Raw genomic sequence first — 16,199 nt, 5'->3', positions numbered from 1 at the left:
GGTCCCAACTCTTCCCCCTGGCCCAAGAACCTAGGATAAACAAGGGCAGGACCCTTCTGATTCCTGATGCACCTAGAGTTGAACAAATTGTAACCAGCATCTGCTCTAGACTTGACATCAGTGAATCTATTCTCTGAAAAGACATAAAAAAAAACACAGGAAAAGAGTTTTGAAGAGTTCTGACACAGAGTTCTAAAGGAGGATCACGTGACTCTCAGAGAGAGCAAGATAAGCAAACATCAGAGACAATCCAATGGCTAGGGGCAAATGCAGGAACCTTAGAAACAGATTCGAAGACTAATTTGAGTCATCAGAGTCCATTTCTCCCATCAAAGAAAATACTGGATATCCCAACACACTAGAAAAGGAAGATCTTGATTTAAACTCAGATTTTATGATGATAATGGACATCTTTCAGAAGGAAATAAATAACTCCCTTAAAGAAAAACCAGACAACACAAATAAAAAAGTAGAAGAGCTTAATGAGGAAACACAAAAATCTCTGAAAGCACTATAGGAAAATACAGTCAAAGAGGTAGAGGAAGTAAACAAAACTGTCCACGATTTAAAAATGGAAATAGAAACAATAAAGAAAGAACAAGGAGATACAAACCTGGAGATAGAAAAGCTAGCAGAGATCCGCAGCAATTGATTAAAGCATACCGAACAGAATACAAGAGACAGATAGAATCTCAGGGGTAGAACATACTACAGAAAACATTGACACAGCCATAAAAATTGATCTAAAAGGCTCCTATCCCAAATTATCCAAGAAACCCAGGACAGAATAAGAAAATCAAACATAAGATTAGTAGGTATAAAAGAAAGTTAAGAGTTCCAACTTAAAGGCCCAGTAAATATCTGTAACAAAATCATAGAAGAAAACTTTCCTACCCTAAATTAAGAGATGCCCATAAACATACAAGAAGTCTATGGAACTCCAAATAGATTGGACCCAAAGAGAAGTCAAACCATCACATAATAGGTAAAACACCAAATGCACAAACCCACAAAAGAATATTAAAACAGTAATGGAAAAAGGTCAAGTGATATGTAGAAGCAGACCTATAAGAACTAAATCAGACTTCCCACCAGAGACTGTGAAAGCCAGAGGATCCTGGACAGACGTCGTACAAACCCTCAGACAACACAAATGATAGCCCAGGCTACTATATGTAGCAAAACTGTGCATTAACATAGTTGAAGAAACCAAGATATTTTATGATAAACCAAATTTCCACAATATCTTTCTACAAATCAAACCCTACAAATAAAAATTGATGGAAAATCCCAACAAAAGAAGGGAAACTACACCCTAGAAAAAGCAAGAAATATACTTGCAACAAAAGAATGGAGCCACACAAATAATAAATATACATTTACCTTTAAAAAATCACAATTTTTGAATATTTCTTAATATCAATTATCTTCTTCCCCATTAAAAAGATATACACTAAAAGGCTAAATATGTAAAAAGGACTCAGCATCATGAGGCATTTGGAAACACACTTTACTGACAAAGAGAGACATTACTTAAAAGAAAAAGCCTGGAAAACAATATTCCAAGTAAATAGTCCCAAGGAAAAAATCAAGACTAGCCATTCTAATATCAAATAATATCAACTTATACCCAAAGGTAATAAAAAAATTTAAGGAAGAACACCTCATATTCATCAAATTAAGAATACCTATAATGAACACTGAATCCTGATTATTTATTCTCCAAATGCCAGGGCACATACATTCATAAGAGAAACGTTGTAAAAGCTGAAAGCATACAAGGTAACACACACATTAATAGTGGAATATTTTGATATCACACTCTTCATCAATGAATAGATCTTGGAAACAGAAAATAAAAGACATAGAGAAATTAAAAGAAGTTATGAAACAAATGGATGTAACAGATAACTATAAAACAATTAAAAAAACAAAAAAAAATAAAAAATAAGCAAGAAACAAAAAAAAAAAACAAAGTATATCCAAAAAACAAAGAAACAAAGAAAAAAACAACAGAAAGCTCACATATACCTGGATGGTGAACAAAGATCTACTCAATGATAACTTGGCCAAGAAGTAATAAAAACGAAATTAATGACTTTTTAGAATTTATTGAAAATGTAGCAGAACAGAAACAAACTTATCTGACATAATGAAAACAGTTCTAAGATGACAACTAATAGATCTATGTTCCCCCTATCAAAACAACAACAACAAAAAACAAAATCAAAAACAAAAAAAAGGAAAGAAAAATAAATAAACAAAAAAACTGGATACAACATAAAAAGCAAAAACAACAAAAAGTGTACACCACAGATGGTAAAAAACTCTGGTATGAAATCAACCAATTAGGCGAAATATACATCATATATATATATATATATATATATATATATATATATATATATATATATATATATACATTCTTGTCAGACCTTCATAGAATACCTAAACCTTACTGTCCAAACTATTTCAGAAAATAGGAACAAATGAAAGACTACTCAAATACCCCTATTAAATCACAATCATGTTTATACTCAAAACACAAAAGTCCCAATGAAGAAGGAGATCTTAAGACTTATGTACTTTATGAATTTCAAAGCAAAGCAGTCAATAAAATATTATCAAACAGAATCCAAGAACATGTCAAAGTGATCCTCCTTCATGAACCAGTAGACTTCTTCCCAGTGATGAAGTAGAAATCTACCAACATAATCTACTATATAAACAAAATAAAAGAGTGAAACAGACACATAGTCATCTTATTAAATGCTAAGAAAGCATTTGATAAAATTCAACACATTTTCATGTTAAAATTCTTGGAAAGATTAGCAATTCAAAGCCTATATCTAAACACTGGATAAGTAATATACAGAAAACCAGTAGAGAACATCAAAGAAAAAGGTAAGAATCATAAAGCAATCCCACTAAAATATGGACCTAGACAAGGCTGCTGCAGTCTCTCCTATTTATTCAAATAGTATTGGAAATCCGAGCCACAGCAATCTGACAGCTAAAGGAGGTCAAAGGGAAACAAATAAGAAAGGAAAAATTTGAAATATCACTATTTGCTGATGATATGATAGTATACTTAAGTGCTCAAAAAGTTTTACCCTAAAACTACTAAATCTGATGAACAATTTCAGCAAAGTGACTAGATACATTACATCAATAAATCATTTGCCTTCCTCTTCTCAAAGGTTAAAGAGGCTGATAAAGAAATTATGGAAATTACATTTATTTCTACAATCACACAGGATATAAAATATCTCACTGACTCTGTACACAAGTGAAAGATCTGTATGACAAGGAGTTCAAGTTTCTGTTGAAGAAATTGAAGATCTTAGAAGATGGAGAGATATCCCATGTTTCTTGATGCGCAGGAATAATATTGGAAAAATGGCCAACTTGCCAAAGGCAATCTCCAGATTCAGTGCAATCGCCATTAAAATACCACTTCGTTTATTCATAGAGAGAAAATTTTTCAAATTCATTTGAAATAAAAAAAGATAAAAAGAAAAAAAGGATATCCAAAAGTGTCTTCAACATCAAAAGAACTTCTGAGGAGACTCGTCATTCCCGAAATAAAGTTATATCATAGAACAGCAATGATATAATCTGTATGGTAATGGTACAGAGACAGGCTTTGTCAATCAGTGGAATAGAATTGAAGACCCTGAAATGTACTGATGCACCTTTAGTCACTTAATCTTTGATTGAAGAACTAAAATCATTCAGTAGAAAGAAGATAGCATTTTCAACAAATGGTGCTGGTTCAACTGGAGATCAGCATGTAGAAGAATGTAAATCTACCCATTCTTACCTCCTTCTACAAAGCTTAAGTCTAAGTGGACCAAGGTCATACATATCAAACGAGATACACTCAAATGAATAGAAGAGAAATTGGGGAAGGGTCTTGAAGAAGTGATCACTTGGGAAATTTTCCAAATAGAACACCAGTGTCTTATGCATTACTATCAAGATTTAACAAATGGTAAATCATAAACCTGCAAAGGAACTCAAGAAGTTAGACCCCAGTAAAATCAAGTAATTAAAAATTGGGATACATATTTAAACAACAAATTCTCAGATGAAGAATATAAAATTGTGGAGAAGTACCTAAAGAAATGTTCAACATCTTTAGTCATCAGAAAAATGAAAATAAAAACAACCCTATTATTCCACTTTATACAGTCAGAGTGGCTAAAACACAGGTTATAATTGCTGGCAAGCATGTAAAGAAAGATGAACACTCCTCCATTGTAGGTTGGATTGCAAGATGATACAGCCAATCTTGAAATCTTCCTGAAGATTCCTTAGAATATTTGATGTAGTACTACCTGGGAACCAATAAATATCAGTCCTGGACATATGCCCAAATGTTGATGAAACATATAACAAACACACATATTCAGAACCTGTAAAGAACGAAGATATCCTCAACAGGGTATCGGATATAGAAAATATGTTCATTTACACATGGAGTACTTCAATTTAAAACAATGACTTCATGAAATTCATAGACAAAAAGACGGAGCTAAAAATATGGTGAGCGAAGTAAATCAATCACACACATGCACACACACAAAAAGTAGTTGTGGTATAAAGTCACTGATAAGAGGATATTAGTTCAAAAACTTGGATTACCTAAGATAAAATTCACAGACTACTTGAAGCTCAAGAAGAAGAATGGCTAAACAAAGATGGATGTTTCAATCTTTTTCAGAAGAGGGAAACACAAATATTCATACAAATATTCATAGGAAGAGATATGGAGACAATGTTTGGAGTAGATCCTGAAATTATGGACCTTTAGAGTCTGCCACAACTGGGGAAGCAGCACATATACCTAATACTGTTTATTCCAAGAAGTGCATGCTGAGAGGGGTTTGACATAGCTTTTTCCTGAGAGGTACTGGCAGATTGTGAATTGTAGAAAGGCAAAAGTTCACACTCAGTCTTTGAACTGAGAATGTGGTGCTCATTGGGGGACTTAAAGAATTAAATGAGCGAAGGATAAGAATAAAGTGTAAACTAACCAGCATTCCCTCGGACTAAGTCACCATCCAATAAATACACAGGACAGGCATGTGACTCCATATGTATCTAGATATGTAGGAGATATGTGTGTAGCAGAAGATGGCCTTGTTGATCTTCACTGTAGGCGAATTCCTTGGTCCTGAAAAGAGTAGATGCCCTTGTGTAGGGAAATATCAGGGTGAGAGTAAGGAAAAAGGTGGATGGTTCGGTAGGGGAACACTGTCATAGAAAAAAGTGGAGAGAGATTGAATATGTGTTTTATCAGAACAGTAATCTGAGAAAGGTGATAACGTTTGTAATGTAAGTAGAAAAAATATCAAGAAAAGATCACAAGCAACATGTTGATTATGAACTTGTAAATAAAGTTTCATACTCCTAAATATATACAGATATATGACATTTACAGGAAGGGTAGAGTCATAGCAAAACATATGTAACAAGACCAAATTATCAGGGAAAACAATACATCTTTCAACTTCATACACAGTTCTGGGAACCCTGATGTATTTAACAGGGCACCAAAGATCTCTTTTCCTGGGAGAACAAAAAGCCTCTTTCTTATGCCACATTTGCTCAATTCAGGCAACTCTGCTTGGTGGACAACTCATGGACTTGGCTTTTTCAATATCTGTGGGTACTCTTTGTACAATAGGTTTTATCTTCTGAGCTCCACACAGTGATGTTAATGTGCTCTTGCAAGTAATATTCTGCAAACACATAATATGTCTTTGGTGTTTTCTGCTACTAATGTGCAAGTTTCCATTACCTACCCACTCCTGCTTCTTTCTTACATGCAAACATGCACTCCTCCTATGACACTATGACAAAGTGTATGATTCTGCTAATTTCTCCTCTCAGTGTGAAATGTAGCCTTGTCTCTTTGGACAACAGCTGTATGAGCTTCTGAGGAATCAGAATCCTTGGAAGAAGACAGGAAATTCCCACAACTGAATTCTCAGTCCAGACTTACTCCTTTCATTTTGCTTTCCACTTTTTGGAGTTTGATGGACAGGCATTGACATTATAGTAGTTTTCTCTTTTCTGAGAACTGTGCCCAGATTTTTCTCTGTAACAATTATGGTCTCTATTCAGCTACTGTCTTGGCTGTAAATTTAGCTTCTTTGAATCTTTTCTTTTTGGACAAATTGCACATTTCAAAATGCCTTTGTTTCCATAGTGTTTTCTTTTGTTTTGTTTTACTGTGACCCTTGCACAGGCTGTAACAAGTCTGCTGCAACCAAATGCACTTCTGCCTTAGAATATCTCCACCAAATAAGTTATTGGATAACCTTTAAACTTTAAATTCTGGACATGTAGACATGAAGCTAGATTCTTCTTTAGAATTTAAGTCTTATTTTTCCAATCCCATTCTTCCAGAATTAAGACTCAGTTTCAAAAGAAGATTAAAAATAATTTATTCATATAGGCAGGCTTTCTCTGAATAGTTTACCACTAAAACAAACCTTTACTTATAATTTACATTCTGTCTCATGACTGGTTACCTGTCATGTGTCATGTGTCCATCACATCATATCTTGAGTGAAGCCAAATTCGACCCCCCACAAAAAATCAAACAATTAGAAAAAAACCCTGTAGATAGAGTAATGTAGAAGAGGCTGAAGGAAATGATGCTCAGTAATAGGCTCCAATGGAGATAGAGCTCAGGAGATGTCTCCCACTCCTGACACTCTCACTGATCCTATATTCTTGTTAAAGACAGGAGGCTACATTTGCTACACTCTGGCAGATCTAACAAGTGATTAACTGTGTCAATTGCAGATAATTTATAGTCCACAAACTCAATATGGGGACAACTGTGTTTGAATTAATCAAAAATCCATTGAAGCACAAACGGAGAGTTCCCTCATTGAAGGGTAGCACTCTCAACTAACTAGAATAGAAAAATATCTTCCAGAATTTGAGCCATGCACCAGGCAGTGCTGGTACAGTATCTTAAACAACCACTACACACAAAGCAGAGGACTGCTTGTCTGGCCACAATGATATAAGATATAAATTACCTCAATAGACTTGAAGCTTCAGGAATAAGAAAGGAAAGGTGTTGTGAGTGTTAAATGATGACAACCTCCTGGAGACAAGATGAGGAACTCAGATGGTAGATTGTAAAAGACTAATTTTACTATAAAATATTAAACAATAAGAATGATTTTAAAAAATCTAACAATCGTTTTCAAAAAGATAATGTTTCATCTCATCAACAATTTATTGGCTGGTTACACTGTGTCTATTGTGACATCCATAGTATTTATCTGCTTATAAGTTAAGTGAAATAATGGGTTTCTCATAGGTAGGATTGTATTTTCTTTTATTTGAGACTGTTGTCATTATATGATGTCCAGATGAACTAGGATTTCACTGAACATGGCTACTGGATATGGGATGTAGCCACCATAACATGATTGAAATTGTTCACCAGAAGAGTCACAGCATTGTTCCTGTTTTACTGAGAATGTGTTGTTCTTACAGCTATACGGAATGTTAACCTTGGTGGCCATTGATATAGTGTTATCTATAAAAGAAATGACATTTTCTTTTATATATGGAGCCTAGACAGTTGTGATCATGATGATAATAACTTCTATTTGATAATGAAGATAATTACCTTAGAGATATAGATAGCAATTTGTGAAAGAGCAACATATGCACGTAATATAAGAGAAGCATAGAATGAATAAAAAAAAAAAAGAAAGAAAAGGGAGGCCAGTTTGTAATGCCTTACCTAGAGAACTTCAGTGGTATTCTCCAGCAATGTCTGTGATCTTGATGGCAAAGTATCCTTCAGTTGCATTTCAGTTGATACTAGAAAAAAAGCATATATACAAAAATTGGATATGAATAAAATTGAAATTAGAGTCAAATTTCCAAAATCAAAGTGGGAGAAATTTGAAATTCTGCAATAGGAAAATAAACAAAACAAGACAAAAAACAAAATAAAAACAAAAGCCAAAAAACAAAATATAAACCAAAGAAAAATCAAACAAAGAAAAACAACCAACCAACGAAAAAAAAATACCCAAAAAAAGAAAAGTGGAAAAAAATGAATTTTTAAAGCATTTCATGATTTATATTGTTGTTATTTTTAGTATACTGAAGTTATATTTTTGATGAATGTGAATGAAAAAAAAGGATAAAAAAAGATAGGAAAAACTCCAAAATTGCAAGTCTAAGAAGGAATTTTTAGAAGAGGACTAAAATATATTGATAAATAGCCACAATCAATAAATGAAGACACTTGAAATTGCATAAAAAATGAAATTGACTGTAGAAAGCATACTATCAACATACAAGAGAATCAAAAAATATATTTTGTTCAAACAAAAATACCAGATAAATTCATTTATGTTTCTTCAGAAAGCCATGAGGTTTCTTTAGCAAACCCTAAATTATTTATAATCTATCATTGATACTATTTCAAAATCATTGCATTTGTGACATTAGGTCAATAGCAGAGAACATATATTTAGGAGTAAAAAAGAAGTAAACTTTGACCATTGAACAAAAGAGAGGAAATAAGGGAATTCCCCCAATTTTAAGAAAATATATTGCTGAGTAGCAATTACTTTAAGTGTTTTTTTTTCTTTTCAATGCAGGTTGAATCATAGGTTCTGTATAGAGTTTAAAACATAATTAGTCATTTAAAATTGTTTTACACTCAATGATTATTAAAGACAGTGATTAGAAACTTCTATATCTAAAATAATAAATGGATCAAGTCTAACAGATCTATTGTGGAGGAAGGAAGCAATTCTTTCCTTTCAGAAGTTCCTTCAGTATTTCCATGGTTTTAAAAATATATGCTCACCCTCTTTCTGTCCTATGTTAATGTTAGTACAATTGCCTATATACAGCTTACCTCTAGTAAAATCTTCAGTAAGACAAAAACAGTTGCAAGCACAATGCTCCCAAGAAATATAAATTCAAGGTTCATGGCAGTTTTCTGTTACTTATACCAATTTAAAATCTGGTAACAGCAGTTGTAACAAAGAAGGTAGAACAGTTTTTGTACAGAACCTAACAGCTCTTTTTCTGCCTTACGATAGCCGGATGAATTGCTTGTTTCAGTTCTTATATACTGTTAGTGAGGTAATAAAATTCTATTTTTTACAGAAGAGTGATCTCATAATCAAGCTTGAATCAACTGACTGAATCAGTCTAGTACACAGGAAATCAGATGATCTTGGATATAACTTTACTCAATATAGGAGAGGTTCCATCTAAAAGAGAAAGTGAGAATAAGAGATTATGAGAAAAAATCTAAAGGATGCTAAATGGGAAACAGGACATAAACAGACTAATCAAAAGTGCAACATAAAAATATTAACCAAGTTTTGCAATTTAAAGTTGCTTTAATTGATGGAATTCTATTGACACAATTAAAGATGGAGAAAAACACACACACAGACACACACATATACATACCAAACACACTCATGCACACACACACACACACACACACATTAAAAACACACACAAACACATACATACACACACAAACAAACATTTTTCATCTATACATCTACATCTACAATATAAAGAGTATTTTAAAGAGCTAGATACCTTCATGAAATTATTTATCAAATGGAGATGTGTATGTGTGTGTGTGTGTGTGTGTGTCTGTGTGTGTGTGCTTGTGTGTGTCTAAATTTACATTCCATCTTTATCATCTTGGGCATTTCTTATTTACATTTCTATTGTTATTCCCTTTCCCGTTTTCTTGGCCAACGTCGGCCAAGCCCCTCCCCCTCCCCTTCTATATGTTCTTCCCCTAATCATCCTCCCCCCATTACCACAGCGATAACATTCACTGGTGTTCAGTCTTGGCAGAGCCAAGGGCTTCCCCTTCCACTGGTGCTCTTATTAGGCTATTCATTGCTACCTATATGGTTGGAGCCCAAGGTCAGTCCATGTATAGTCTTTGGGTAGTGGGTTAGTCCCTGGAAGCTCTGTTTGGTTGGCATTGTTGTCCATATGAGGTCTCAAGCCCATTCAAGGTCTTTTAGTACTTTCTCTAATTCCTTCAATGGGAGTCACGTTCTCAGTTCAGGGGTCTGCTGATGGCATTCACCTATTTATTTGCTGTATTCTGGCTGTGTCTCTCAGGAAATACCTACGTCCGGTTCCCATCAGCAAGCACTTCTTTGCTTCATCAATCTAACCTACTTTGGTGGCTGTATATCTGTGGGCCACATGTGGGGCAGAAGGTGTTCCTTCTGCCTCTGAAACTTTGCCTCCCTTTTCCCTGCCAAGGGTATTCCTGATCACCTTTTAGAGAAGGAGTGAAACATTCGCATTTTAGTCATCCTTCTTGAGTTTCATGTTTTGGGTGCATTTAGGTTAATTCAAGCATTTGGGCCACTTATCAATGAGTGCATACCATGTGTGCTTTTCTGTTATTGGGTTTCCTCAAGTAGGATGATATTTTCTAGTTCCATCCATTTCCCTATGAATTTCATAAAGTCATTGTTTTGATGGCTGAGTAATATTCCATTGTGTAGATGTACCATATTTTTGTATCCATTCCTGTGTTGAAGGGCATCTGGGTTCTTTCCAAATTCTGGCTATTATACATAAGGCTGCTTTGAACATAGTGGAGGATATGTCTTTGTTATATGTTGGGGAATGTTTTGGGTATATGCCCAAGAGTGGTATAGCTTGGTCCTCAGGTAGTTCAATGTCCAATTTTCTAAGGAAACTCCAGATTTAATTCTGAATGCTTGTATCAGGCTACAATCCCACCAACAATGGAGGGGTGTTCCTCTTTCTCCACATCCTCGCCAGTATCTGCTGTCACCAGAGTTTTTGATCTTAGCCATTCTCAATGGTGTGTAGTGAAATCTCAGGGATGTTTTGATTGCATTTCCTTATGACTAATAATGTTGAAAATTTCTTTAGGTCTTTCTCAGCTATTCAGCATTCCTCAGCTATGAATTCTTTGTTTATATCTGAACCCCATTTTTTGATAGGGTTACTTTTCTCCCTGGAGTCTAAGTTCTTGAGTCCTTTGTATACTTTGGATATAACCCTCTATCTGTTGTAGGATTGGTAAAGATCATTTACCAATCTGTTGGTTTTCCTTTTGTCCTAACAACCATGTCTTTGCCTTGCAGAAGTTTCGCAGATTTATGAGACCCCATTTGTGAATTCTTGATCTTAGAGAATGAGCCATTTGTGTTTTTTTCAGGAAACTTTCCCCAGTGCCCTTGTGTTTAAGATGCTTCCCCACTGTTTCTTCTTTTACTTTGAGTGCATCTGGTTAGATGTGGAGGTCCTTGATCCACTTAGACTTAAGCTTTGTACAGGATGATAAGCATGACTTGATCTGAAATATTCTACATGCTGACGTCTGGTTGAACCAGCACCATTTGCTCAAAATGCTATCTTTTTTCTATTGGATGGTTTTGGATTCTTTGTCCAACATCAAATGACCATTGTTGTGTGGGTTATTTTTTGGGCTTTCAATTCTAATGCACTGGTCTATCTGTTGGTCTCTGTACAATACCATGCTGTTCTTATCACTATTGTTCTGTAATACTGCTTGAGTTCAAAGATAGTGATTCACCCAGAAGTCCTTTTATTGTTGAGAATAGTTTTAGCTATCCTGGTTTTTTTCTTATTCTACATGAATTTTCAAATTGTTCTGTCTAATTCTCTGAAGAGTTGGATTGGTATTTCGATGGGGATTGCATTGAATCTGTAGATTGCTTTTGGCAAAAGGGACATTTTTAATATATATATATCCTGCCAATCCATGAGCATGGGAGATCTTTCCATCTTCTGAAATCTTCCTCAATTTCTTTCTTCAGAGCCTTGAAGTTCTTATCATACAGATCTGTTACTTGATTATTTAATGTCACACTGAGGTATTTTATATTATTTGGGACTAATACTTTGCCTAATTTCTTTCTCGGCATGTTTCTCTTTTGTGTAGAGGAAAGCTACATATTTATTTGAGTTAATTTTATACCCAGTCACTTTGCTGAAGATGTTTATCAGGCCCAGTAATTCCCTGTGGAACTTCTGGGATCACTTAGATATACTATCATATCATGTGCAAATGGTGATATTTTGACTTCCTCTTTTCCAATGTATATCCCCTTGATCTCCATTTGTTGTCTGAGTGCTCTGGCTAGAACTTCAAGAATTATATTGAAAAAGTAGGGATAGAGTGGGCTGCCTTTCTTCTCCAATTTTACTGGGATTGCTTCAGGTTTCTCTCCATTTAGTTTAATTTTAGCTACTGGTCTGCTATATATGGCTTTTACTATGTTTCGTTATGGGCCTTGAATTCCTATTCTTTCCAGAACTTTTATCATGAAGGGGTGTTGAATTTTTTCAAATGCTTTCTCAGCATCTAATGAAATAATCATGTGGTTTTGTTCTTTCAGTTTCTTTATGTAATGAATTATGTTGATGGTTTTCCATATATTAAACCATCCCTGCACCCCTGGATGAAGCCTACTTGATCATGGTGGATGATTTTTTTGACATGCTCTTAGATTCAGTGTGCAAGATTTTTTTGCGAATTTTTGTGTCGATATTTATAAGGGAAATTGGTCTGAAGTTCTCTTTCTTTTTTGGGTCTTTGTGTGGTTTAGGTATAAGAGTAATTGTGGCTTTGTAGCAGGTATTCGGTACTGCTACCTCAGTTTCAATTGTGTACAATAATTTGGATAGTATTTGTATGAGGACTTCTATGAAGATTTGAACGTTCTGCACTGAACCCACCTGTGTCTGGAATTTTTTGGTCATGAGATATTTTTTTCTGTTTCTCCTGTTCACTTGGTAAGGTTGAAGGGTATTAGATTTTTTTCACACTTTTTTTATTATTATTATTAACTTGAGTATTTCTTATATACATTTCAAGTGTTATTCCCTTTCCCGGTTTCCGGGCAAACATCCCCCTACCCCTCTCCCCTTCCTTATGGGTGTTCCACTCCCAACCCTCCCCCCATTGCCACCCTCCCCCCATAGTCTAGTTCACTGGGGGTTCAGTCTTAGCAGGACCCAGGGCTTCCCCTTCCACTGGTGCTCTTACTAGGATATTCATTGCTACCTATGGGGTCAGAGTCCAGGGTCAGTCCATGTATAGTATTTAGGTAGTGGCTTAGTCCCTGGAAGCTCTGGTTGCTTGACATTGTTGTACTTTTGGGGTCTCGAGCCCCTTCAAGCTCTTCCAGTTCTTTCTCTGATTCCATCAACGGGGGACCTATTCTCAGTTCAGTGGTTTGTTGCTGGCATTCGCCTCTGTATTTGCTGTATTCTGGCTGTGTCTCTCAGGAGCGATCTACATCCGGCTCCAGTCGGTCTGCAATTCTTTGCTTCATCCATCTTGTCTAATTGGGTGGCTGTATATGTATGGGCCACATGTGAGGCAGGCTCCGAATGGTTGTTCCTTCAGTCTCTGTTTTAATCTTTGCCTCTCCCTTCCCTGCCAAGGGTATTCTTGTTCCTCATTTAAAGAATGAGTGAAGCATTCACATTTTGATCATCCGTCTTGAGTTTTGTTTGTTCCAGGGATCTAGGGTAATTCAAGCATTTGGGCTAAAAGCCACTTATCAATGAGTGCATACCATGTATGTCTTTCTGTGATTGGGTTAGCTCACTCAGGATGATATTTTCCAGTTTCAACCATTTGCCTACGAATTTCATAAAGTCGTTGTTTTTGATAGCTGAGTAGTATTCCATTGTGTAGATGTACCACATTTTCTGTATCCATCCCTCTGTTGAAGGGCATCTGGGTTCTTTCCAGCTTCTGGCTATTATAAATAAGGCTGCAATGAACATAGTGGAGCACGTGTCTCTTTTATATGTTGGGGCATCTTTTGGGTATATGCCCAAGAGAGGTATAGCTGGATCCTCAGGCAGTTCAATGTCCAATATTATGAGGAACCTCCAGACTGATTTCCAGAATGGTTTTATCAGTCAGCAATCGAACCAACAATGTAGGAGTGTTCCTCTTTCTCCACATCCTCGCCAGCATCTGCTGTCACCTGAGTTTTTGATCTTAGCCATTCTCACTGGTGTGAGGTGAAATCTCAGGGTTGTTTTGATTTGCATTTCCCTTATGACTAAAGATGTTCAACATTTCTTTAGGTGTTTCTCAGCCATTCGGCATTCCTCAGCTGTGAATTCTTGTTTAGCTCTGAACCCCATTTTTTAATAGGGTTATTTGTTTCCCTGCGGTCTAACTTCTTGAGTTCTTTGTATATTTTGGATATAAGGCCTCTATCTGTTTTAGGATTGGTAAAGATCTTTTCCCAATCTGTTGGTTGCCGTTTTGTCCTAACCACCGTGTCCTTTGCCTTACAGAAGCTTTGCAGTTTTATGAGATCCCATTTGTCGATTCTTGATCTTAGAGCATAAGCCATTGGTGTTTTGTTCAGGAAATTTTTTCCAGTGCCCATGTGTTCCAGATGCTTCCCTAGTTTTTCTTCTATTAGTTTGAGTGTGTCTGGTTTGATGTGGAGGTCCTTGATCCACTTGGACTTAAGCTTTGTACAGGGTGATAAGCATGGATCGATCTGCATTCTTCTACATGTTGCCCTCCACTTGAACCAGCACCATTTGCTGAAAATGCTATCTTTTTTCCATTTGAGGGTTTTGGCTCCTTTGTCAAAAATCAAGTGACCATAGGTGTGTGGGTTCATTTCTGGGTCTTCAATTCTATTCCATTGGTCTATCTGTCTGTCTCTGTACCAATACCATGCAGTTTTTATCACTATTGCTCTGTAATACTGCTTGAGTTCAGGGATAGTGATTCCCCCTGAAGACCTTTATTTGTTGAGGATAGCTTTAGCTATCCTGGGTTTTTTGTTATTCCAGATGAATTTGCAAATTGTTCTGTCTAACTCTTTGAAGAATTGGATTGGTATTTTGATGGGGATTGCATTGAATCTGTAGATTTGCTTTTGGTAAAATGGCCATTTTTACTATATTAATCCTGCCAATCCATGAGCATGGGAGATCTTTCCATCTTCTGAGGTCTTCTTCAATTTCTTTCCTCAGTGTCTTGAAGTTCTTATTGTACAGATGTTTTACTTGCTTGGTTAAAGTCACAACGAGGTACTTTATATTATTTGGGTCTATTATGAAGGGTGTCGTTTCTCTAATTTCTTTCTAGGCTTGTTTCTCTTTTGTATAGAGGAAGGCAACTGATTTATTTGAGTTAATTTTATACCCAGCCACTTTGCTGAAGTTGTTTTTCAGCTTTAGTAGTTCTCTGGTGGAACTTTTGGGATCACTTAAATATACTATCATGTCATCTGCAAATAGTGATATTTTGACCTCTTCTTTTCCGATCTGTATCCCTTTGATCTCCTTTTGTTGTCTGATTGCTCTGGCTAGAACTTCAAGAACTATATTGAACAAGTAGGTAGAGAGTGGACAGCCTTATCTGGTCCGTGATATTAATGGGATTGCTTCAACTTTCTCTCCATTTAGTTTAATGTTAGCAACTGGTTTGTTGTATATGGCTTTTACCATGTTTACGTATGGGACTTGAATTCCTATTCTTCCCAGGACTTTTATCCTGAAGGGGTGTTGAATTTTGTCAAAGCTTTCTCAGCATCTAATGAAATGATCATGTGGTTTTGTTTTTCTGTTTGTTTATATAATGGATCACGTTGATGGTTTTCTGTATGTTAAACCATCCCTGCATGCCTGGGATGAAGCTTACTTGATCATGGTGGATGATTGTTTGATGTGCTCTTGGATTCGGTTTGCCAGAATTTTATTGAGTATTTTTGCGTCGATATTCATAAGGGAAATTGGTTCTCTTTCTTTGTTGTGTCTTTGTGTGGTTTAGGTATAAGAGTAATTGTGGCTTCGTAGAAGGAATTCGGTAGTGCTCCATCTGTTTCAATTTTGTGGAATATTTTGGATAATATTGGTATGAGGTCTTCTATGAAGGTTTGATAGAATTCTGCACTAAACCCGTCTGGACCTGGGCTCTTTTTGGTTGGGAGACCTTTAATGACTGCTTCTATTTCCTTAGGAGTTATGGGGTTGTTTAACTGGTTTATCTGTTCCTGATTTAACTTCGAAACCTGGTATCTGTCTAGGAAATTGTCCATTTCCTGAAGATTTTCAAGTTTTGTTGAATATAGGTATTTATAGTAAGATCTGATGATTTTTTGAAT

The sequence above is a fragment of the Rattus norvegicus genome, chromosome Y, assembly GCF_036323735.1.
Source record: "Rattus norvegicus strain BN/NHsdMcwi chromosome Y, GRCr8, whole genome shotgun sequence".
Classification (NCBI taxonomy): domain Eukaryota; kingdom Metazoa; phylum Chordata; class Mammalia; order Rodentia; family Muridae; genus Rattus; species Rattus norvegicus.
The sequence above is the reverse complement of the archived record's forward strand: the minus strand, read 5'-3'. Positions refer to the sequence as shown.